Below are 25005 nucleotides of genomic sequence, written 5' to 3'. Positions count from 1 at the left end.
TCTTGGCGGTCTATAATATTGTCAGTATTGCTGACAGTAATCTTCCCAGGCACTTATTTTGATTTAAATAACACAGCAACTGCTACGTCGCAACATAGTCTTCAGAGTACTGTCTTTGTTAACTATGGGCACTGCACTGTCTGATTTCTGGTGCAGAAGTGTCTGAGAGCACACCAAGCGTCGTGTTTTGAGCCTGTCGGCAGAAGAACATCCATATCTGCAAATACGAGGCAGAAACAAGGTGGTCTGCAGTTGACAGTATTATCTACTGGCTGCCTACACAACCGGGGGACACACACGATGCTCTGGAGGAAGTGGCACATAGGTAATAGGAAGCTAAGAGCTGTGAATGCCATCTGGAGCCTGGAGCCAGGTGAGTGGTTGTGCTTGTGTGGTGACAGGCTGTCACGTATTTGTTTTGTACCTCTTGCGTGATTCACATGATATTATAATTACATCATTAAATATTTAATGTCAGGTAATCAGAAACACGCAAATCATGTATGAAACTGATGTGGAGTTGTACCGGCTCAAAACTACCTGAGCCAAAATTAACTGGAAGATTACTCATACTATGGAAGGCAAAAAGTCTATTCATGGATAATATCGGAAGGAAACGCACTGGTCTCTCCGAGTGTAGGTTCTTTTCCAACGTGGTGCAGGCGAAAGTCGAAGACATACTGAGGTAGCTGCAAACAGAAGGGCGTCAAGAGAAATCTGCATTACAAATAATTTAATGCATTTATTTTTGTTTATCTACATTTCCTAACTTTTCTAAATAATTAGAATTACTTTATATATTCTTATTGTTAAGTTGCATTATAAAATTAAGATCTTTAATATTCCTTTCTTATGGATATGGATTAAGAAATCTTTTATATAGAGGATCTTCAATATATTGAATGTGTTGAACGACATGCACACAGAACGAAAGGTTTCCAGATAGGTAAATAAAGAAATACACTCCTGGAAATAGAAAAAAGAACACATTGACACCGGTGTGTCAGACCCACCATACTTGCTCCGGACACTGCGAGAGGGCTGTACAAGCAATGATCACACGCACGGCACAGCGGACACACCAGGACCCGCGGTGTTGGCCGTCGAATGGCGCTAGCTGCGCAGCATTTGTGCACCGCCGCCGTCAGTGTCAGCCAGTTTGCCGTGGCATACGGAGCTCCATCTCAGTCTTTAACACTGGTAGCATGCCGCGACAGCGTGGACGTGAACCGTATGTGCAGTTGACGGACTTGGAGCGAGGGCGTATAGTGGGCATGCGGGAGGCTGGGTGGACGTACCGCCGAAATGCTCGACACGTGGGGCGTGAGGTCTCCACAGTACATCGATGTTGTCGCCAGTGGTCGGCGGAAGATGCACGTGCCCGTCGACCTGGGACCGGACCGCAGCGACGCACGGATGCACGCCAAGACCGTAGGATCCTACGCAGTGCCGTAGGGGACCACACCACCACTTCCCAGCAAATTAGGGACACTGTTGCTCCTGGGGTATCGGCGAGGACCATTCGCAACCGTCTCCATGAAGCTGGGCTACGGTCCCGCACACCGTTAGGCCGTCTTCCGCTCACGCCCCAACATCGTGCAGCCCGCCTCCAGTGGTGTCGCGACAGGCGTGAATGGAGGGACGAATGGAGACGTGTCGTCTTCAGCGATGAGAGTCGCTTCTGCCTTGGTGCCAGTGATGGTCGTATGCGTGTTTGGCGCCGTGCAGGTGAGCGCCACAATCAGGACTGCATACGACCGAGGCACACAGGGCCAACACCCGGCATCATGGTGTGGGGAGCGATCTCCTACACTGGCCGTACACCACTGGTGATCGTCGAGGGGACACTGAATAGTGCACGGTACATCCAAACCGTCATCGAACCCATCGTTCTACCATTCCTAGACCGGCAAGGGAACTTGCTGTTCCAACAGGACAATGCACGTCCGCATGTATCCCGTGCCACCCAACGTGCTCTAGAAGGTGTAAGTCAACTACCCTGGCCAGCAAGATCTCCGGATCTGTCCCCCATTGAGCATGTTTGGGACTGGATGAAGCGTCGTCTCACGCGGTCTGCACGTCCAGCACGAACGCTGGTCCAACTGAGGCGCCAGGTGGAAATGGCATGGCAAGCCGTTCCACAGGACTACATCCAGCATCTCTACGATCGTCTCCATGGGAGAATAGCAGCCTGCATTGCTGCGAAAGGTGGATATACACTGTACTAGTGCCGACATTGTGCATGCTCTGTTGCCTGTGTCTATGTGCCTGTGGTTCTGTCAGTGTGATCATGTGATGTATGTGACCCCAGGAATGTGTCAATAAAATTTCCCCTTCCTGGGACAATGAATTCACGGTGTTCTTATTTCAATTTCCAGGAGTGTACATGGTTTCAAATCGAGGGTCTCTAATGCATTCTCTAGTAACATTGAAGCACTGCAACCAATTCTGCATGGCGTTTCCATCAAAATTAGAGCGTGGTTTTGTAATTCAGAATGGCAACAGGGTAAATCGGTTTATTGATGAGATGGACTCACGGTGACTGTGAGTATGATGCTCTACGTAATTTTCATGTATTTCCTTTATTAATGGCTCACTGGTTTGCGTAAGTTTCTGGTGCGCTTGAGAATAAACAGCGCGTTGGAGCAGCGTAGTGGCCGCGCGGTTTGAGTCGCCATGTCACGGAATGAGCGCCTCCCCCCCCCCCCCCCCCCCCGCCAGGGGTTCGAGTCCTCCATCGGGCATGGGTGTGTGTGTGTTGTTCTGAGAGTAAGTTAGTTTAAGTAATGTATAAGTCTAGGGACCGATGAACTTAGCAGTTTGATCCCGTAGGATTTCACACACATTTGAACATTTTGAGGACGTTGGATTGGCTAACAGGGAACGCGATGACGAAACGGGGTTGGCCAGTGTCACTACTGGTCACCCGGTTGGTGAATTCTTCGAACGAAGGTCGGACCACTCGTCCTGTGAGGCGGCAAGCTGCTGTGCACCTATATGACTGCAACGGCTAATGTAATAATGTCGAGTCAGCGAGCAGTATAGCGATAAATGCGGGTAGCGAGAGCGTCTTTCCGTGTTTTGCACACTTCCTCTTAAGGTAGCCATCTACCGTTTGTAGAAAAAGGCTCTTGCTTTATTTCTCGAGCCCTGAAGTAATGGCATAGGTGGGAGAAGGCGCAACTGTCGTAATAGTGTGTGGCGTCAACAGTGCGGCTCTGAAGACAATCCTCGTGACTGGGGAGCAGTACTTGTTAATTTTGTAATTGACAACTAGCACCGTTTCAGCGGAAAGGAATTAGGAGAGCGTAAGTGAGCGCCATGAGAGAAAGCACGAGGATTTTATATCGAATCCGTCACCGATAGGTATGGAGGAAGGATCAACTTGGCGTTGCATCGCGGTTGGACCTGCAACATCCTCGCATTGCGACACGGTGCTGACAATATCGTCTTCACGAAGGGCCAGCACTTCTGCAGTGTGCAGCGTGGCGCAAACCGCCATACTCACGGTGAGCATGATTCGCAGCAGTGGTGAGTTAGTTCAGTTCAGTTTCACACTTTTGGAATCCAGGACGAACGTCTGTACCAGGTTCAGTGCGCCTGTATGATTGTATGGACTTTCAGGGATACTCATATACTTCCAGTCATTGTTGCTGTCAGGAATTTTCAGGGTTGGATTATCATTTTACTTTATTTGAATGTGAATTCTCAGGTGGGCAAGTTAGAAATTAATAGATCGGCCAATACCACTGTTGTCCACTTACAGCTCTTCTGTTGAAGAAAGGATTCCTCAGATTTACGCCGGAAACTGAACGTCAAAATCGCTCGATATTCGGATTTCATATCCAGAAGCCGACAGCTCCTTCTATGATGGAATGCAGTATCGTTGCGTAGTACCTTCTCATCCCCCCCCCCTTGTCACAGTCCCCCCTCCCCTCCCCACAGCCTCATTACTGTGTCTATATTTGATATCTGAAATTATAAAAGCGATTCCACTTTTGATCAGATCTCCTGGTGACTACAATTCTTTTCTGCGGGTTGCCTATCAGACGGCTTCCAGGGGCACAACAATTGACATTCAGCATTTTTTGTAATTCTTGCTCACATTTAAAAATTTAAAATGCAGTCATAGTCTACTCAGTAACAGCTATAATCATATGTTAAAGGTTTAACACAGTAAGACAAGTATTACAGTCAGAATTCTTTAGACGCTGACAAGGCTCACAAAATAATAAAGGAACAAACTGTATCGCTTTACACGCAATAAAGCTTCAGCATGACGTATGGAATTCTAATTTATTACTTCTTTATTAGTGTATTCACAACATATTTTGCAAACAGTATACACATATACCACTGGATTCACTAGCTAAATTACGTCACTGCGCGACACGTAGTTCAAAAGATACACTCCTGGAAATTGAAATAAGAACACCGTGAATTCATTGTCCCAGGAAGGGGAAACTTTATTGACACATTCCTGGGGTCAGATACATCACATGATCACACTGACAGAACCACAGGCACATAGACACAGGCAACACAGCATGCACAATGTCGGCACTAGTACAGTGTATATCCACCTTTCGCAGCAATGCAGGCTGCTATTCTCCCATGGAGACGATCGTAGAGATGCTGGATGTAGTCCTGTGGAACGGCTTGCCATGCCATTTCCACCTGGCGCCTCAGTTGGACCAGCGTTCGTGCTGGACGTGCAGACCGCGTGAGACGACGCTTCATCCAGTCCCAAACATGCTCAATGGGGGACAGATCCGGAGATCTTGCTGGCCAGGGTAGTTGACTTACACCTTCTAGAGCACGTTGGGTGGCACGGGATACATGCGGACGTGCATTGTCCTGTTGGAACAGCAAGTTCCCTTGCCGGTCTAGGAATGGTAGAACGATGGGTTCGATGACGGTTTGGATGTACCGTGCACTATTCAGTGTCCCCTCGACGATCACCAGTGGTGTACGGCCAGTGTAGGAGATCGCTCCCCACACCATGATGCCGGGTGTTGGCCCTGTTTTCCTCGGTCGTATGCAGTCCTGATTGTGGCGCTCACCTGCACGGCGCCAAACACGCATACGACCATCATTGGCACCAAGGCAGAAGCGACTCTCATCGCTGAAGACGACACGTGTCCATTCGTCCCTCCATTCACGCCTGTCGCGACACCACTGGAGGCGGGCTGCACGATGTTGGGGCGTGAGCGGAAGACGGCCTAACGGTGTGCGGGACCGTAGCCCAGCTTCATGGAGACGGTTGCGAATGGTCCTCGCCGATACCCCAGGAGCAACAGTGTCCCTAATTTGCTGGAAAGTGGCGGTGCGGTCCCCTACGGCACTGCGTAGGATCCTACGGTCTTGGCGTGCATCCGTGCGTCGCTACGGTCCGGTCCCAGGTCGACGGGCACGTGCACCTTCCGCCGACCACTGGCGACAACATCGATGTACTGTGGAGACCTCACGCCCCACGTGTTGAGCAATTCGGCGGTACGTCCACCTGGCCTCCCGCATGCCCACTATACGCCCTCGCGCAAAGTCCGTCAACTGCACATACGGTTCACGTCCACGCTGTCGGGGCATGCTACCTGTGTTAAAGACTGCGATGGAGCTCCGTATGCCACGGCAAACTGGCTGACACTGACGGCGGCGGTGCACAAATGCTGCGCAGCTAGCGCCATTCGACGGCCAACACCGCGGTTCCTGGTGTGTCCGCTGTGCCGTGCGTGTGATCATTGCTTGTACAGCCCTCTCGCAGTGTCCGGAGCAAGTATGGTGGGTCTGACACACCGGTGTCAATGTGTTCTTTTTTCCATTTCCAGGAGTATATAATGGCATGCCTGAAGAAATAGCTTTTCTCGAAACGTGGCGCAAATTACTTAGATTACGCTCATACCGTATTTGATAATACTGGGGAAGGAGGATGAGCAGGGGAAGGAAGCTTATTGGTAGACTACTTTTCTAGAACTCAAAACTTTGAATCTTCATCCTCCGACGTCAACGTCTTGTGCGGTTTGTGCAGAAACGCGATGAAGCATGTTGTACATTACTGTTACGAGAAATTCATCACCCGTTACAGTGAATCTTTGTATCTCACTGAAACTGACAGCTCCACAGTCGATCACAGTATTGGGGCAGGACGCAAGACGTTTTACTATGATTTCTACACGTAGCAGAGAACACCTCGTGAATCTTTGGGTTTTATAGTTTGCCTTCTGACCCGTGTGCGAAGTATATACCATTTATGGACTTTAAAGAACTCGTGGTAAATGAAATAAGTTTCAAAATAAGAATAAGTAAAAGAGTATTTGAGACTAATGGCAATATTTGCAAGGCGGCGTTGTCCTTCTCACGTGCAAGAAAGATGAGTCATTAAGCACAGAATAAAACTTAAAGAAGACGTAATGAAACCAAAACGAAACACTAGCATGACTAACACGGAAGATAAAATTGGTAGAAAAAAAATCAGAGTTATTGTGCTGACCAGGAAAAAATTACGTGCAAGAGACCTAAATAATAACGTCTGAGAGAATTGGGCAGTTGGTTAATGATTTCAGACTGATCAATCAATCTAAAAATTGGTGCAGAAATAGCTAGGTAAAAGCGTAACCAAGTATAGCGTCCCCACCTGTATTTGTCACGAACTTTTTTATATTTGTTACGAATTAATGAGCTGAGTGACTTCAATAAAAGGAACTCTGTATAATGCAACAACTAGTGAAAAGAAATCAATGAACAAGAAACATAAGACTGTTAATTTTACGAAATGTTACTTTGGAGAAAACCAGAAAACCCCTGATACAGTGTGCTACAAAACAATATATCTGTTACTATTACAGTTTAGTACACAAACTGGAGGCCATGTGATAGCGTCTCTCTCCTTGACATTCTTTCTCTGGCGCTCTATCTTGGACTCTATCGCTTTTATAATACCACTCTGCGTCTCCCGGGTCTGGATGACTGTATATTGTGCCATTAATTGCGAAATAGATATTTAACTTAAGATGTTATTTAATGCCTTGATTTCGTGGTTGTCGAATAACTAAGCATTTGCGGCAATTCTAGTACGCTGGGCAGTCGAGACAAAGCAGCTACAAGATAGCCGCCATTACGCGGCAAATTCGAATTTTAATACCTTTCTTTCCAGTCGCGCAAGTGCTCGCGCAGCTGGTATAACACTTGTATTTTAAAGGTGCTTGTGGACTTGGAGATTTTATTTACATCGAAATCACTAGGTGCAAAACAAATGATTGGTATTTGAGTTGGCCTGGCTACTCATCAACAAAGACGTAGTTTCAAGTCATGATATGAAGGAAATGTGTGGAACTACGTATTGTTAAAACATTATAGTGAGAAATATTTACAATGATAGTCATTTATAGTTGATTTTTTGGTGCGAAAATAGGTACTTTATGTAGACGTAGTTACGAACGCTAGTCGTCACGAGACTGTTTTTCCTTGGTCATTGCTTTATCAGCGTTGACGCAACGTAACCACAATAATTAGATGCAACGTTCATTTTGTGGTTTTTACAGTAAATATGGCTAAGAACTGCCTTGTAGTTTACGTCGCAAACGAAATGTAGTTGACGTCGCAAACGAAAGTGCTAGGCTCAGAACCCAAGCAATATTTTACGAGCTAATTTTGTAAGTAGGCTGTTTAGGTTTTTTTATTGGTAACGCCACCTCTGTATGAAAATCACTGGCTGTGCTGTGTGCAGCCTGTAGCTGCTTTGCATTGTTGTAATACTCGCCATTGTAGTGTTAGGCAGCTGACTGTGAACAGCGCGTAGCGTTGCGCAGTTGGAGGTGAGCCGCCAGCAGTGGTGGATGTGGGGAGAGAGATGGCGGAGTTTTGTAATTTGTCATGAACTGCTATATATATGATGATATCAAGGTAAATACATTGTTTTTTCTCTATTAATATCTTTCATTTGCTAACTATCCCTATCAGTAGTTAGTGCCTTCCATAGTTTGAATCTTTTATTTAGCTGGCAGTAGTGGCGCTAGCTGTATTGCAGTAGTGGGAGTAACCAAGATTTTTGTGAGGTAAGTGATTTGTGATAGGTATAGTTTAATGTTAGTCAGGGCCATTCTTTTGTAGGGAATTTTGAAAGTCAGATTGCGTTGCGCTAAAAAATATTGTGTATCAGGTTAAGCACAGTCTTGTAAAACTGTTCAAAAAAAGGGGACGTTTCATATGTCGACCCCTAGCCGAGGATACCTCACTGGAATCTTCTGATTTTTTTTTGTAGTTTGTGTAATTAGTGTAGTTTTTGTTTATTGCCAGCGCGTAATTATAAAGAGAATTTCCAATGTAGTTGTAGTTTTTCGTTGTTGTACAGTAAAACAGTTGTGGCATGTATGTAGATTTGCACCAAGTATTTCACAGCTGCAATTAACTAGATATTATTTTCAGTGTTATGTTAATGTGTTCTCTTATTTTTGCTCTTCAAATTGTGTTTTTCTGTGTTGTCGTGTGAAATACTGTGACAATAATGGCGTGTGAAAAACGTAATACTAGGCTCCAAAGTAAACTGAGAAATGACAGTAAAGACGAAAGCAGTGTGTTAGCGCCACCGTGTAATGAACTAACTAATATTCAAAGTAGTAATTTGGTAACTGTGCATAGGGAAATGGAGCGGGCGGCAAACAATGGCGTGGACAGTGAAACAATTAGTGAAGAGGGAAGCATTATCGATCGATCGGTCGGCAACAGCTCGCCTCAGGAATCCGAAATGACAGGACACAATTTTGCAAATACTGTAGATTCAGGTTTTGGGTCCTCACCGTTTTCTCAAATAAGTCAAGACACATTTTCTGCTTGTCAAAATGTGAATGTTGCCGGTGCAACTTCACTGCCGAAAAGCACTGAGGAACGTGTTTCAGACACCAGTGCATTGTTATTACAGTTAATGCAACAAATGGGACAAAGGCTACAAAAGTTAGACACAACGCTTGAACAAAATCAGAAACAAATGGAACAAAATCAGGGTCAAACACAGCAAAAGCTACAAAAGTTAGACACAATGGAACAAAATCTTCAAAAGTTAGACACAGTGGAACAAAATCAGAGACAAACACAACAACGGTTAGACACAATGGAACAATACCAGAGACAAACACAGCAACAGTTAGACGCAATGGAACAAAATCTTCAAAAGTTAGACTCATTGGAGCAAACTCTTGAACAAACACGCGAGGATTTAACTACTGAGTTACATCACATTGAATCGAAATGTCAAAAAGTCTGTAATGACGTAAAAACACAAATTTGTGAGCATTTCCAACCTATTTTTTCGCGTCATGAAAATGCACTACAGAATCATGAAGCAGCCATAAAAGAACTGCAAACTACTGTTCATGAAAATCATGAGACCTTGCAAGCTAAATTTGACTCAGTTGCATCTACCGATTCGGTTACGCAACTTGCAAAAACTCAGGAAAACTTGAAGGACACAGTAGATTCGATTTCAACACAAATAGACGCTCTGAAACTTGGTTCAGAAAAACACACTGAGGAAATGTGTTCACTATCGGAGAAAGTAGCCGAACTTTCGGATCAGGTCACTAACTTATCTACAAAGGTAGATGATGATCTGAATGACACAAGACCTGTAGCCTTCACTGACACAGAAGAGTATGAACAAATTAGAAAATTCAAACAAAATCAAAATCAAATCAATACACAGTACAAAAGAGTAATCCGGGAAGTACAAGATCAGTTGACGCAGGTAATACAAGAATTACATACTTCAGAGGACACTCGCGCTCCAACACGGGAAGAGGGACATAAAAATACGGAACAACCACAAAATAATAACACAGGACACTTCGGAAATTATGAAAGAAATTGGCAAGGCGCATTGGATTTTGAGATGGAACCGCCGACACGACGTAACAATGACTGATATGCGACTCGCTGACACGATGATTTTGACTATAAGCTGTTCATTACTACACGTAAATTCAAAACGTTTAAGAAATCTGCCAACGACATTCATCCACAAGCGTGGCTCCATCAATTCTCTCATTGTTTTCCTCCCAACTGGTCATTAGAGCACAGATTAGAATTTATGTGTGGCTATTTAGAGAATGAACCAGCTGTAAGAATGCGATCGGTCATTCACGATTGTCACAGTGAAGGAGAATTTTACCATGCCTTCCTATCAGCATATTGGTCTCAAGCCACACAAGACCGAGTAAAACATGGCATCATAATGATGAAACATTTCGAACAATCTGAATTGTCCAGTCTTGTGAAACATTTTGAAGACATGTTGCACAAGAATCAGTACCTGTCAAACCCATACAGCCCCTCAGAACTCATCCGCATTTGCTTAATCAAATTACCTCAACATTTACGGCATATTATTTTAGCAGGACGTTGCAAAGAAGACATTGAGGCTTTTCAGGGACTGTTCCAAGAACTGGAAATTGACACTGACAATCGCGGAACGCGAAAACATGAAAACAACAATTACAGGTCACATCAGCCACATTTCCGTGATGACAGAAATAATAAATGGACACGACAAGGCTATTCTCACAACACAATTCGTGACCAAAACAGACACCACCCTTATGACAACCGCTGGCAGAATAATAATTACAGGGAAAGATCACCTTTCCGTGGTAATGACTATCACAGAGACAATCAGAGAAACAGACAATATGGTAACCAGAACTATTATTATCAAGGGAGACAGAATACTTTCAGACGTAACAGTTCAGCGCGCAGTTACGATTCAGGGAGAAATTCTCCACCACATGACCGACAAACAGGAAACTATGTAAACTACCGACATGACGACAGACGATATATTCGTAACGACAGACCTGAATTGCATCAGAACTGGCGGGATTTAAACAGGGCAGGGCCTTCTCGTCAAAGTGAATTTGTAGAAGTTAGGTCTCCTAATCCCAATAACGGCGCGCGCCAACAAAGAGACAGACAATGACTCGCACAGCAGGCAGCCGCGTGCGCCTGCTGGCTCCGAGAAAAATAACATAAGACGCTAACCTTGAGAAAAGTTCCAGTATTCTTACCGACGTATACCGCATGATAATTGCGTTGAAGTTGAAACTCTGCGTACTAGGAAGAGTAAAGGTTTACACCACATATCCCATGTAAAACCGTTTATTGAAAGATATTCTGCTTTTTAACTTTGTGTTTGCCATAAAACTTTTCACTTCACATTTCTAGTATGCTTTGTCAGACTTAGAATCTGTTAACATGCAACAATGTTTGAAGTTAAATATCCAGTCAAGAACCAAGAGAACTTATTTAAACAGAAATTACGAATGCATTGTTATAGTGAACAGACGACACAGTGTTGTTATTTGTACATTCTTGCTTGTTAGTTACAAGATTACGTAACGACATCAGGCTTACATACTTAGGACACATACTGGTACTGCTAATGAGATTTTAATGCTACATTTTGGTTTACTTGAAAATACATTCTGGATTTAAAGTACTTTCAGTGAGATACCAGATGACATAGTGGTTAGTTTATGTGACAGCTACAAGATTTTATCACGATGCTACTAATGAGTGACAATTTACAATGTTGCTTTTGCAGTGTTTCTGTTTTATATCTGCACAGTTTTCTGTTTTATTCTGGAAAGTAAAACATGTTTTAGTAGTAGCTTTTGTGGTATAGCTACAATGAGACAGCCTTTTCTGTAGCACAACAATACGTTACATTATAGTACTTTCTTGATCATGGTAAGGTACGTAATAACTACGATGTCTATAAGCAAAGCATTTCACTTTCGTTTATGATGAGGTAAGTACATTGACTTCTGCAGAACTTAGCTTTCGGAGGACGATAACTACGACACTTCCACAGAATTATCTTACAGCAAGATGCACATTTAGCGCTACAGGACACGCATTTGAGAGATTAATTTTGTACTTATGCCATTTATTTTTCAAGATTTTTGAATTACAAAGAAAGTTTTCCATGATACATTTCATTCCATTGCTGTAATCTGTAACACCTGAGGGTATAATTACATTAATCCTCAGGGGGTTAAACGCTTACTTTGTGTACCATGTGTTTGGCGAGCACAAGGAGCCCTAGCTAAAATGGTATTTGCTTATACAACTTTACACATCGGTACCATATTTCTCTAACACATAAATTACACAGCTATCTGATTATTTAACAAAGAAACAAACATTTTTTTACTACCTCAGTGACAGATGTTTATGTAGTTATACCGTTGGATAACTTCACACTTACGAAATTGTATTTTGTCTGTACTTTGTGAACTGTTCATATTTTTTTGGAACCATTGTGATACTATGAGAGCTTTGAATGATATATTAGGTATGGGATCATGATTTTAAAGTACGTTTGAGGCAGATGACACTTTTGACATGAGCAGAGAATTTTTTTAGGTTTTGAAACTATTGGAGGAAGCTACGACGATTTTGAGAGTTGACTGAGGTGTTATGATGTTATTTTTACGACGACGATGTGTATTATGCTGTTGAGGTATGTTTATGTTCAATGAGATGATGCTATATGAGGAATCTGATTATGCTACGTATGTTACGATGCAATATTGAAGTGTCGACGAATATGTATATGTATAATAAGGTAAGGAGTAATGAATAGTGTTTAGGGACTGTGGTTTGTGAAAAAGGATGTTGGAAACCGAGAAATCGTGCTTTAAGGTTATGAAATGTGTGTAAATGGGTGAATGTATCACAATGGCGACGAAAATTTTTTGGACACTGTTATATCAATAGGATTTTGTTTCTACACATTTGTAACCAAATTCTCAACCTGTGAATTTTTTTTATATAAGACTGCCACTGTAGCGGAAACTGCTGTCGTAAATATTTCCGTAACAAAGTTAAGTGACCGCCTGCACGTAATGCGTCACGGGCACCCAGCTGTGTCAGACGCCTGGAGAAAAAGCCATTATTGTGAGCCCTTTTCAGCGGCACAGGTAGAAAAAAAAAGGGAGGCCATTATCCTCGCTATTGACTTTCCTTTGTAGAGAGCATCGCAAAAACGACACGGTCCAACTTGACAACATATGTTGACACTGTGGAGCTCTTAATTTATGATATTTACTGAAATGCCTAATGAAATGACGAGAAATATTTTTACATCTGCACACCTGACTATGACAAGTGTCTTTCTCGAAAATTGAGAGAGTTTTTACTGCCTTATGAAATGCCATATGGCTTGCTTTATGTATATATTTGCTTATTTCGTTTAATATCTAGTTTCTAGCTGCACTGCAGCATTGGTTAAAATAAAATTTTATAGATGTATATAAATATTTTCTGTCTACAGATCCAGTAAATAATAGTTTTGTGATATATTTAAAAAAAATGAGGGAGCACAAATAGACATTTCCCTTCACAGGAATTGCATAAATAATTTCTTTACGATTTGGTAACTTATCTGCTAGTGTAAGTTCTCGTGATGCATCTCTCTAGTGTTAAGATGTGACATAGGTATTAGACATGACCATTTTTAGTGTAATATTTTTTTTTCTGCTTGAGCTATGTCATGTTTAGATATAATTATTACCTTTGCTTCTGCTGATTGCCAGGCATAGTGTTACTGAATTTAACTTTGTATTACTCTGTTAAGCTAGTTTTACTACTGATTTATTTTTCTTGCTGCTGCACATTGGCTCATATTAGTTGTAATGTTGCATTGTTTGGTAATTTAGATTTACTGTAGCTTGCTTTGCAATTTTCCATTTTTTTGTCATTGATGTTTGTGTTAATATGTTATGTGCTGCTGCATTGCCTCGTCCCTTAGTTTAGCATCTGAGCTCAGTAGATTTAAGTTAGCTTAAGAGGGGGTAGACTATATAAGAACCTAACTGTGGAGAATAGGGAAAGAATGCTTTGAAGGTTATATGAAAACGATTTGGGCCTAAATGAGTATTGTACAATGAGCCATATTTATTTTGACAGAAATATAGTTAGAATACAGAAAAGAGGTACAGATAGGACTTTTTGGGAATAATGATGAACGAAGGGAGATCTCCTAGAACAAAAACGGTTTTGTTCGCAAAATACAGCAGTACAAAAAGCTACACTGAAAACGAACCCTGTCCTTTCCATTGTGTTATCCCCCTATGTGTTTGTGTACCCTTGTGTATTTGTTTTCTTCCTGTCTCTGTGTACTTTTTTCTCTTCTAATACTAAGTTACATTCACTATGATGAGGAATACTGTTATCCTCAAATACAATTGGCATTAATAATATGTTATTTACTTTGTAAAGATGTTTAGACATTATTAATTCTGTTCTGTGAAAGTTATTCTGATCTTTTATGTATGTACTCATGTCATAATTCCTGTAACACTGATGTATATGTTTATTTCTATTCTTTTGTAAAGCCCTTATTCCTACAAATGTTATCTGTATTATTATGTTTTTAATGATGTATTTTGTACCGTTGTTATTGTATTCTTATGCTATAAAATTGTAATTGATACCAGTTCATCAAATTAAGTAACTTGTAAGTTACATTTCATTGCACACGTTTCTGTTGGTCATAGTATATGGACAATATGTGAGAAGTAGGGACTGTTAGTGTTTGCACATGTGTTAATAATTCAGCAAGGGACTAGATAACAGCATTGCTGGTTCTAAGGACAGTTCCAAAAACTTTGTGAGTGCACAAGTGGTGGTTTATGGACTTTCTATATTGTCCGCAAGACTCTTCAATGGTGATTGTGCACCTGCACATTTGCAACAGATGGCTGCTGGCCGTCTCTACAAGGACTACAGTGGGTCTGCGTCTTTGCTGACTCACCAGTACCATTATTTCTACAAGGACTGCAGTGGGTCTGCACCTCTGGTGGCCCACCAATACCGTAATCTCTACCAGGACTACAGTGGGTCTGCTCTGTGATGACCTACCCACCAATACTCTTCAAAACTTCGACTGACTCCGCTGTGGGTTTGCTCTGTTGTGGCCCATTACCTGTCAGCATGTCACGAGTCAGCACTGTCTTTCCATTGGAAGGACAACGCTACTTCTTCAAGACTGCATGGAAATCCACTACTTCCGTATGCATTTTCTTTTACTGCTCAGACTTTGAGAAAAACACTGCAATGTGATGAATGATCAGGACTGTCTTTATGGACTGTGAGAAAATTTTAGCTTTTGACCAACATTGTATCAATAAGTGTGTGAATTTGATTTCTTTGTTATTGTAATTACGATTATGAAAAATTTTAACAAATATGTATTGGCCACTGCCCCAGCCAATTTGTAAAATTTTTTGTGGGGAGCATGGGGGCTATGTAAGTAGGCTGTTTAGGTTTTTTTATTGGTAACGCCACCTCTGTATGAAAATCACTGGCTGTGCTGTGTGCAGCCGGTGGCTGCTTTGCATTGTTGTAATACTCGCCATTGTAGTGTTAGGCAGCTGGCTGTGAACAGCGCGTAGTGTTGCGCAGTTGGAGGTGAGCCGCCAGCAGTGGTGGATGTGGGGAGAGAGATGGCGGAGTTTTGTAATTTGTCATGAACTGCTATATATATGATGATATCAAGGTGAATACATTGTTTGTTCTCTATTAATATCTTTCATTTGCTAACTATCTCTATCAGTAGTTAGTGCCTTCCATAGTTTGAATCTTTTATTTAGCTGGCAGTAGTGGCGCTAGCTGTATTGCAGTAGTGGGAGTAACCAAGATTTTTGTGAGGTAAGTGATTTGTGAAAGGTATAGTTTAATGTTAGTCAGGGCCATTCTTTTGTAGGGAATTTTGAAAGTCAGATTGCGTTGCGCTAAAAAATATTGTGTATCAGGTTAAGCACAGTCTTGTAAAATTGTTCAAAAGGGGACGTTTCAATATCCACACAATGCTTGGATTCATTCAAAGAAAATCATAAAAACATTTAGTTACAAAAATAATTTTCAAACTCGGGACACCACAAATTTGGCGCCCTATACTTGTGGCGCCAGAAGTAAATATAGTTGAGTTATATACTATTGCAATGTATATTACATTTTATGTACTCGTATGTCCTTTTTTCATGAAATACGTAAGAGATTGGTCATGAAAAGGTTCTTGTAATCCTGCGAGGAAACGACTAGCCGGAAAATAAATATAATACTCTACGAGGAATACAAGATTGATCGTCAGAGAGGGGCGACAGAATTTCCTGTTGTCGACTAATTACAAGTGATTGTACAGAAGATAGTTTAGTATTGCTTGTAGTACTGCAGCACTGAACCATTTACGTGTGTATTGATGCTTCTTGTATACATATTTAGTGTGTTTTGTATCGAATATGTGTTGTATTTCGTTTAACGAATCATGGTTAGGGCTAGGAAACGGAAGAGCGAGCTATACATTAGAAAAAAAAATGCAAGGCACTGAAATAGAGAAGCTAACAGGATATACTGGAGCCGATGCTCGGCAACAAACCGGAATAATTAGTAAATTGGGTGCACCACATTTTACAGAAAAATAGCGGTTCTGAGACTCAGAAAAGACAAATTTTAGAATGGGAAACGGGTGGGTTATAGAATAGGGCTATCTGTTCGCCTATACCAGATCCGTTCACTGAACTTATACGTAACTTAGAAGAACGTGACAAAGAACGTGAGAGAGAACATGATAAGCGTGAAAAAGAAGGCGACCGCTTGCAACCAAAACGCGAGAGAGAACGTGTTAAGCTATTGGAAGACAAGTTAGCCGAACATGAAAAAAAACGTAATCGCTTACAAGTAGAACATGAGTTAGGGTGAAATAGGAAATTAGTCGCTGAAATGAAAGAAACAGAGAACGGATTTACAGAATTAAAAAGGACGTACAAAGGTTTACCAGAATTGGTACAGTGCTTGTCCACGCAACTATAAATTTTACAAGCCCGACACTTGGCTGTAGAAACAGAAGTAGGGCCACTAAATGAATGAATGAATTGGTAATCTTGCAATAGATGGAAATAAAAATGTCGAACGAAAATTTGCTGAGGAAGCAAAAAATAGAGAATCTGAAATCAAGAAACGATTAGATAGCAAAGATAACGAGATTACCGATCGGGCAGAAACTTCACTAAAGCGTAAGATACAACTCCTAACAAACGAAATCCCAAGCAACAACAATGTTGGCAACACAGCAGTCAGATGACACGCGCGCATGCCGGCCAGAGTGGTAGAGCGGTTCTAGGCGCTACAGTCTGGAACCGCGCGACCGCTACGGTCGCAGGTTCGAATCCTGCCTCGGGCGTGGATGTGTGTGATGTCCTTAGGTTAGTTAGGTTTAAGCAGTTCTAAGTTCTAGGGGACTGATGACCTCAGAATTTAAGTCCCATAGTGCTCAGAGCCATCTGAACAGCGCACAAAAACAAACATGGCAACACGCTATGGCAGCGAAGCGCTATAAAGTGTGTTTGACATGAATCACAATCCACAAGACAGTAATAGGCATACTGTAAACTGTCGTGTGACATGCAAAGATACGTACGGTAATGAGCAGAATTCTCCGTGCTCATTCGAACAGCAGTACGCATGCACATCGAATACTTAGTGTCAAATCAATATACAACATTCATCAGTGGCGGGGGCGACGCCTCCGGTTTCTGACTTATTACTTGAAGAAAGCTTGATCTCACACAGACAGTTTCAATCTTATATTGATAAGAAATCTAGTCACCCGGCACCGGGCTGCGTTCATTTGAGTTTTTAAAGATATATTACTTTGTTCTTGGAGTGAGAGGCAGAAATTACAATTTATTTTGTATAACATTCAAGGTGAACCAGTATTATGGACCACACATGTGGCAGACACTTGCAATACACATGAACCATTTGAAAAAGCATTTGTATGGAAATTCTGCTCAATTAGTATTCAAGAGCGTTTACCTAAACAAATCTACAGCCCAGAATTATTTCATTCAAAACAGGATTCTGAGAAAGTATTTCGAAAGGTACGTAAATGAAACGCTTATTGAATGCTAGGGTACCTCGCAGAATCAAAGAAAAGTTGATCAATGTATCCGGAAATTATCTTGAGGAATCTATGTCCATGCTTCACTCTATTCACCTTGTACAGGAAGACATGAAGCATATTAGTGAGCATGGGAACGGTAATACATGTCCATCTGAACCAGGTAAATGCAACCACTTGTCGCGTAGCAACGGCAATGGAGATGGTATGAAGAGTGATTACAATCACAACAGATAAAAAACCGTCATGACAATCAGCCATTTAACAGAAAAAGGAGTCACGAGGGGAGAAACCACTCAACCCATAATAACAATGCGAAATGAAGAAATACTAAGCAAGGAAGATATTTCGGAATATGGCATACAGATCAGGAACCAACGACTAGTAATTCGAACATAGAAAGTAATAACAGCCAACCAATTGGGCAGGTGCTAAGCCCGCATGCACATCAATGGAAGAATTCTAATCAAACATTCGTATAGTGGAGGTAATGGACGGAAACCTGCCCCCTCCGGGCGGCCCATTAAATTAGATTCGGCCGCAATATGCTCTCCATTCCTGACCGTTCGGCGGAGCGATAGCAACATGACACATTAATGGCAATGACATGTCAATGTTGGGATACAACGATGGCCTCGATATGCAGCAATATTTGCTGAATAAACAGCCTTCATTTTTGAAGACGGATACTGAACTTGTGCAAGCCGTAGTGGAAGGGACCATATATGGCATACCTGTCAATAAAATCATAGGCACAAGTGCTCCTGCGAACGTACTGAGTGTAGAAATCTTTAAGAAAATTTCTCACGCCTAAAAACTACCGACATTACCGGTTAAAAACTGTAGGATGATAGGCGTTCCTTGCGCCCAGTCGCAGATGATAAAATACCAGGTTCAAGTTGAAAAGTGGTAGGAGAGAAAGTTATTGAAAGCACCCTTCTCGTAGTACGTGTGCCTGTATCCTGTATGCAGCGTGATTCATATTCAGGGGTTATACTACACAGACAGTCGATAGGATAATTTATCTCAGGTGTAAAAGCCGAATATCTCGAAAACTCGAGAATCAGAGTGCCATATTAGTGGCCAGCGTGTCAAATTAGGTCACTTATATGTACATAGATAGAGGTCTTTTCTGACAAACCAGGTACCATCAAGGGTACAAGCGCTATGAAGAGGTAATGCAATACATTCTGTCTAGTCACTTACTGCGTACCGTGGGCCAAGAAGGAGTCAGTCACCATGGAAATTAGGAAAACGGCCGAATGGGGTGTAATAGAACCTTCCTAATCACCATATAGGAGTCATTTAGTTGCTGTACCTTAGTCCGGTGGGAAAATACGTCTTGTTTTAGACGCTAGAGACATAAATAACAGTGCCAGGTCACACCAGACTGGAGAATCTGGAAGAACAGATACAAAAATTGTTAGACATGTAACATCAATAGATTTAAAATCATCTTACTGTCAGATTCCATTAACTGAAACTTATAAGAAGTATACAGCATTCATACACTGTGGCAGAAGCTACCAATTTAGAATACTACTATTGAGCCCGAACGTTAGTGCAGGTGTATCTACAACAGCACTTGATATGCTGCTTGGCCCTGAACTCATGGGCAGAATAACATTGTACGTGGATGACTTACTTATGGCACCCCAACATGGAAAGAGCACGTAGATATTTTACAGAAAATACTGCGAAAGTTCTCAGAAAAAAGAGTGACTGCAAAACTTGAGAAATCGGAGTATGGCAGACACCCAGTCAAATTTCTAGGACATGTTATTTCGCCATTATGCATCATCCCTGCTCCTAAGAACAAGCAAGATTGAGGAATTTCTTCAAACAAGAAATAAAAGCAATTAAAGGCTTTCATTGGTTTTTCCAGCGTTTTGTGCCCGATCAGATTTCGAATAGTGAACCACTACGGAAAAACGCACCGTGCGTTTGGTCAGCAGGATACCACATGTTTCTTCACATGGGCTACGATGATTTCTGTTTGAAGTAGAAGAAGTGAACAGCTGCAAAACAATACGAGGCAATCCGAGTGATCGGTTTTTCAATCGACTGCACACAAATTATCAGCGATCCTATTCAGTAACGGAGATGGAAACCTTAGCGGTCGTTTGAGCCGTTAAAAAGTTACATTTTTATATCTATAGAAAGCCAGTGAAAATATACTGAAGAGCCAAAGAAACTGGTACACCTTTGTAATATCGTGTAGAGTCCCCGCGAACACGCAGAAGTGCCGCAACACGACGTGGCATGGACTCAACTTATGTCTGAAGTACTGCTGGAGGGAACTGACACCATGAATCCTTCACGGCTGTTCATAAATCCGCAAGAGCATAAGGGGTTGGAGATCTCTTCTGAACAGCACGTTGCAAAGCATCCCAGATGTGCTCAATAATGTTCATGTCTTGGGAGTTTGGTGACAAGCGGAAGTGTTTAAACTCAGAAGGGTGTCCCTGGAGCTACTCTGCAGCAATTATGGACATGTGGGGTGTCGCATTGTCCTGCTGGAATTGCCCAAGTCCTCCGGAATGCACAATGGACATGAATGGATGCAGGTGACCAGGCAGGATGCTTACGTACATGTCACCTGTCAGAGTCATATCTAGACGAATCAGAGATCCCATATCACTCCAGCTGCACACGCCCCACACCATTACAGAGCCACTAGCAACTTGAAAAATCCCCTGGTTCCATGCAGGGTCATGGATTCATGAGGTTGTCTCCATACCCACACATGTCCGCCCGCTCGATACAATTTGAAACAAGACTCGTCCGACCAGGCAGCACGAAAAGTCGTCAACAGTCCAATGTCGGTGTTGGTGGGTTTATGCGAGGCGTAAAACATCGTGTCTTGCAGTCATCAAGGATACACGAGTGGGTCTTAGGCTCCGAAAGCCTATACCGATGATGTTTAATCGAACGGTTCGCATGCTGACACTTGTTGGTGGCCCAGCTTTGAAATCTGCAGCATGTGGAAGGGTTGCACGATTCCTTTCAGTCGTTGTTGGTCCCGTTCTTACAGGATGATTTTCCGGTCGCAGCGATGTCGAAGATTTGATGTTTAACCACATTCATGATATTCACGGTACATTCGTGAAATAGTCGTACGGGAAAGTCCCCACTTGATCGCTACCTCGGAGATACTGTGTCCCATCGCTCGTGGGCTGATTATAACACCACGTTCAAACTCACTTAAACTTCGTTAACCTGCCATTGTAGCAGCAGTAACCGATCTAACAATTGCGCCAGGTCCTTGTTGTCTTATATAGGCGTTGCAGACCGCAGCGCCGTATTCTGCCAGTTTATATATCTCCGTATTTGAATACAGTTTCTTTGGCGCTTCGTGATCAACATCTATTATTAAGCTCTGAGGTTTTTGCTTACTTTCAAACTTTTAGATGACAGGTTGTCCGGGTGGGGTCTAGCCTTGTAGGAGTATCAGCTAAAAATAATAAGAATGTGACAACGTGGTAGCAGATGCTTTATCACACCTACCGCGTGGTATGAATGAGCTTACCGAGCTCATTGAACAGGCTTCTGAGTATAAAGCGTTGCTAGTTAGTGTGCGACAATCATAAAAAGGTACTGTCGTGCCAGTAAATTCGAAAGACAAGTACAACATTTGAATTATGCGGGAAGATCAAACACATGAAGGGGTCAAGTAGTACGTACTGCAAATAACAGTACCAACTACTCCTTTAGGAAAGTTGGAAATTTGTGGTAAGTTCCAATGGGACCAAACTGCTAAGGTCATCGGTCCCTAGGCTCACACACTACTTAATCTAACTTAAACTAACTTACGCTAACGACAACACAGACCCATGCCTGAAGGAAGGCTCGAACCTCCGACGGGGGTAGCCCCGCGAACCGTGGCAAGGCGTCTTGACGGCATGGCTACCTCGCGCGACTAGCGTCAACTGACAGCGGGATGCTTACCGACAGCAAGAGGTAGTCTTAAGTATCTCCAATTTTGAAGCTGTACTCTCTAGAAACGTCCACAGCGTCGCCAACAATTCGAAACAGAGTAAAGGACTACATTCCCAAAGTGGGCAAACCTCAGGCTAGTGTCTGGCCACGCTTACCAGTTTCAGATGAAAACAGTTTTCCTAAGGGAACGGGGAATTAAGAAGACATTAATATTATGCTTCCACCCAGAAGCAAGTCCGGTGGTGAGAGGTTTTAAGGAATTCAATAGATTTATAAGAACTTGCATAACCAATAAGCACACTAAGTAGGCCGATGGTGTGTCAGTCTTCGGTAAGATTCACACTAATGTACCGCTTACTGCGCGTGGGTATTCACCAGCCGAAGTGTAAATAGGTAGCGAGGAAAGAAACGAATGGACTGTTCCATTTCCTCGCTTACTAAGGAAGAAAAAATTCAAAGAACAGAGATACACAGAAGTCTTGGCTAACTTATTGAAGCGTGCCGAAGCTAGGAAATTAAAATATGACTGTGGTGTGAGGATTGCACTCTTGTTTGAAGTAAATGATTTAGTGTCGTTAAGGAATCACCCAAAATCATCTGCTATGCACAAAAGAAACAAAACGTGGCAGCTGCTATAAGCAGAGCCACAAAAGATAATGAGAATGCCACATAGGTGTAGCCTATCTGTTAGCTGACACCAAAACATATAAACTAAGGGTTTCTATCCCTACAAAGTTGTAGTTGTTAGCTGTAATTGTAGTTATAAATTGAGAGTAGTAAGTGTTTTAGGAATTATTTTCATGTGAAATGTGTATTGTGTTTAGTGTGAAGTGTGTGTTACTTGGCGATCATTCTGGGCTGAATATATGCAGATAAAGGAAGAACTGCCTTCAGCAGTAGGGGAATCATTCCTAAGAGTGCGTAGTTAAGTAATAAATGGCTCTGAGCACTATGGGACTCAACTGCTGTGGTCATAAGTCCCCTAGAACTTAGAACTACTTAAACCTAACTAACCTAAGGACGTCACACACATCCATGCCCGAGGCAGGATTCGAACCTGCGACCGTAGCGGTCGTGCGGTTCCAGACTGTAGCGCCTTTAACCGCTCGGCCACTCCGGCCGGCAGTTAAGTAATAATCGTAAATATCTGGGTTATTATCAAAAGGAACACAAAATCATTTTAAGCTTATATTTATTAACACAAAATGTACACGTTAAGAAAACTGCAGCACCAGAGAAAGAATAATTTTACGGAACTTTTGAAAACATAAAAAACGCGCAATGCGCATTCTTTCATTCACATGAGCTTAAGAGTACGCAAAACATGCCCAAAGAATACGCATTTAGCAATTGTCACACATGAACGCATTATCAATCTCAAATGAAGTGCACTGTTGGTGCCTCCATCTCCCACACTTACTACACTGGATCCAGTACTCTGGAAATGCCAAAAACTATATTCACTCGCAGCTTTGAGTCTTTTCCTTACAGCAGACTACTTTGCCGGCAACCTTTGTTTGCTTCCTCCATTTTCAATTCGTTGTCTGGCCTCACTGAGCAACTCTCCAGTTTAGATGAGCTTCCAGTCCGGTTTTCGGGCTTAATTTGAAGTCATACTGAAACAAAACCTTTCCTTCGGACTCCACAACGCACTGAAGAGGTACAAATTTGCAGTTGTGCCCTGAAGAGAGACCGAGCGAGGTGGCCCAGTGGTCAGCACGCTGGACTCGTATTCGGGTGGACGACGGTTCAAAACCGCGTCCGGTCATCCTGGCTTAGGTTCTCCGTGATTTCCCTAAATCATTTCAGGCAAATGCTGGGATGGTGCCTTTGAAAGGGCATGGCCGACTTCCTTCCCCATTCTTCCCTTATCCTATGGGACCGATGACCTCGCTGTTTCGTCCGCTCCCCCAAATCAACCATAAAGAGAACGCATGCTGTCTTTGGCGACTTTATATGCGCGCTCTTTCGTACAGAAACAATGATTCCAAGCGAAGTCAACAGATGGCAGCATACGTCACACTTACAAAACATGTGGATGCATAATGCCAGACTGCAAGACAGCCTTTCAAAATGCAATCAAGAATTAAAGGTTATTGCTTGTGTGTTCTGGGTGTAACTTACGCAGAAGAGTACTAGAACTACACCAAAAAAGCTGAAACGTGATTCTTACCTGTTTCATTTCGGAAATACAGGATTTCTTCACACAACTTCTACGAGATTTTTCTGATACCACTCTGAACACAAATACGTCAGTGAAGAGGTGATCTGTTTGGTTAACTGACAGGAACGTAATCGGCGCTCTCTTTGGCACTGCGCTCTCTTTGGTAGATTTACCCTGTAATGACCAGTACTTTGCCAAACTAAAATCAAGCTGGTAGACAAGACCTACAACATATCATAGTAAATACATAATTGAAAAGTTATGTAAAGTGTCTTAAGCAGTAATTAATATATTTCATTCTGATTTGCATTATGTTTATATGCAAATTTTAACGTCATATTTGAATTACATATAGGTAGAAACAATGGGACTTAGAAACTCATACGTAAAGGTTTTGTACTATAATATCTAGATATCTTCTGTGAATTGCATATTGAAGTTTTATTTCATGGAAGAATAGCCATGACTCTTTAGTTTGTGGATGTGCATGCGATGTTGTGATAGGTAACATACACTACTGAAGTAATCTCTGAGTGGATTTAACTTCTGGCAGTAATTACAATTAGGATTTGACTATACGCAGGTTTTTTTTTCTAACGGGGAAAGCGGAAGAACGCCGTCGCCCATCTTTTTTCCCTAGGAGTACACCTATTCGAAAAAGCAGATAAAAATTCACTTCACACCTTCGTAAGGTGCAATATCCACTCCTTCCAAATTAAAAATGTAAGTGTAGACCAGATATGGCTTGAATTTAAAGAAATAGTATCGGCAGCAATTGAGAGATTTATACCAAATAAATTAACAAACGACGGAGCTGATCCTTTTGGTACACAAAACGGCTCATAACACTGTTGCAGAAACAACATGCCAAATTTAAACAGACGCAAAATCCCCAAGATTGGTGATCTTTTACAGAAGCTCGAAATTTAGCGTGGACTTCAATGTGAGATGC

This window comes from Schistocerca nitens, chromosome 8 (genome assembly GCF_023898315.1).
Source record: "Schistocerca nitens isolate TAMUIC-IGC-003100 chromosome 8, iqSchNite1.1, whole genome shotgun sequence".
Classification (NCBI taxonomy): Eukaryota; Metazoa; Arthropoda; class Insecta; order Orthoptera; family Acrididae; genus Schistocerca; species Schistocerca nitens.
This window is presented reverse-complemented; position numbering follows the sequence as displayed.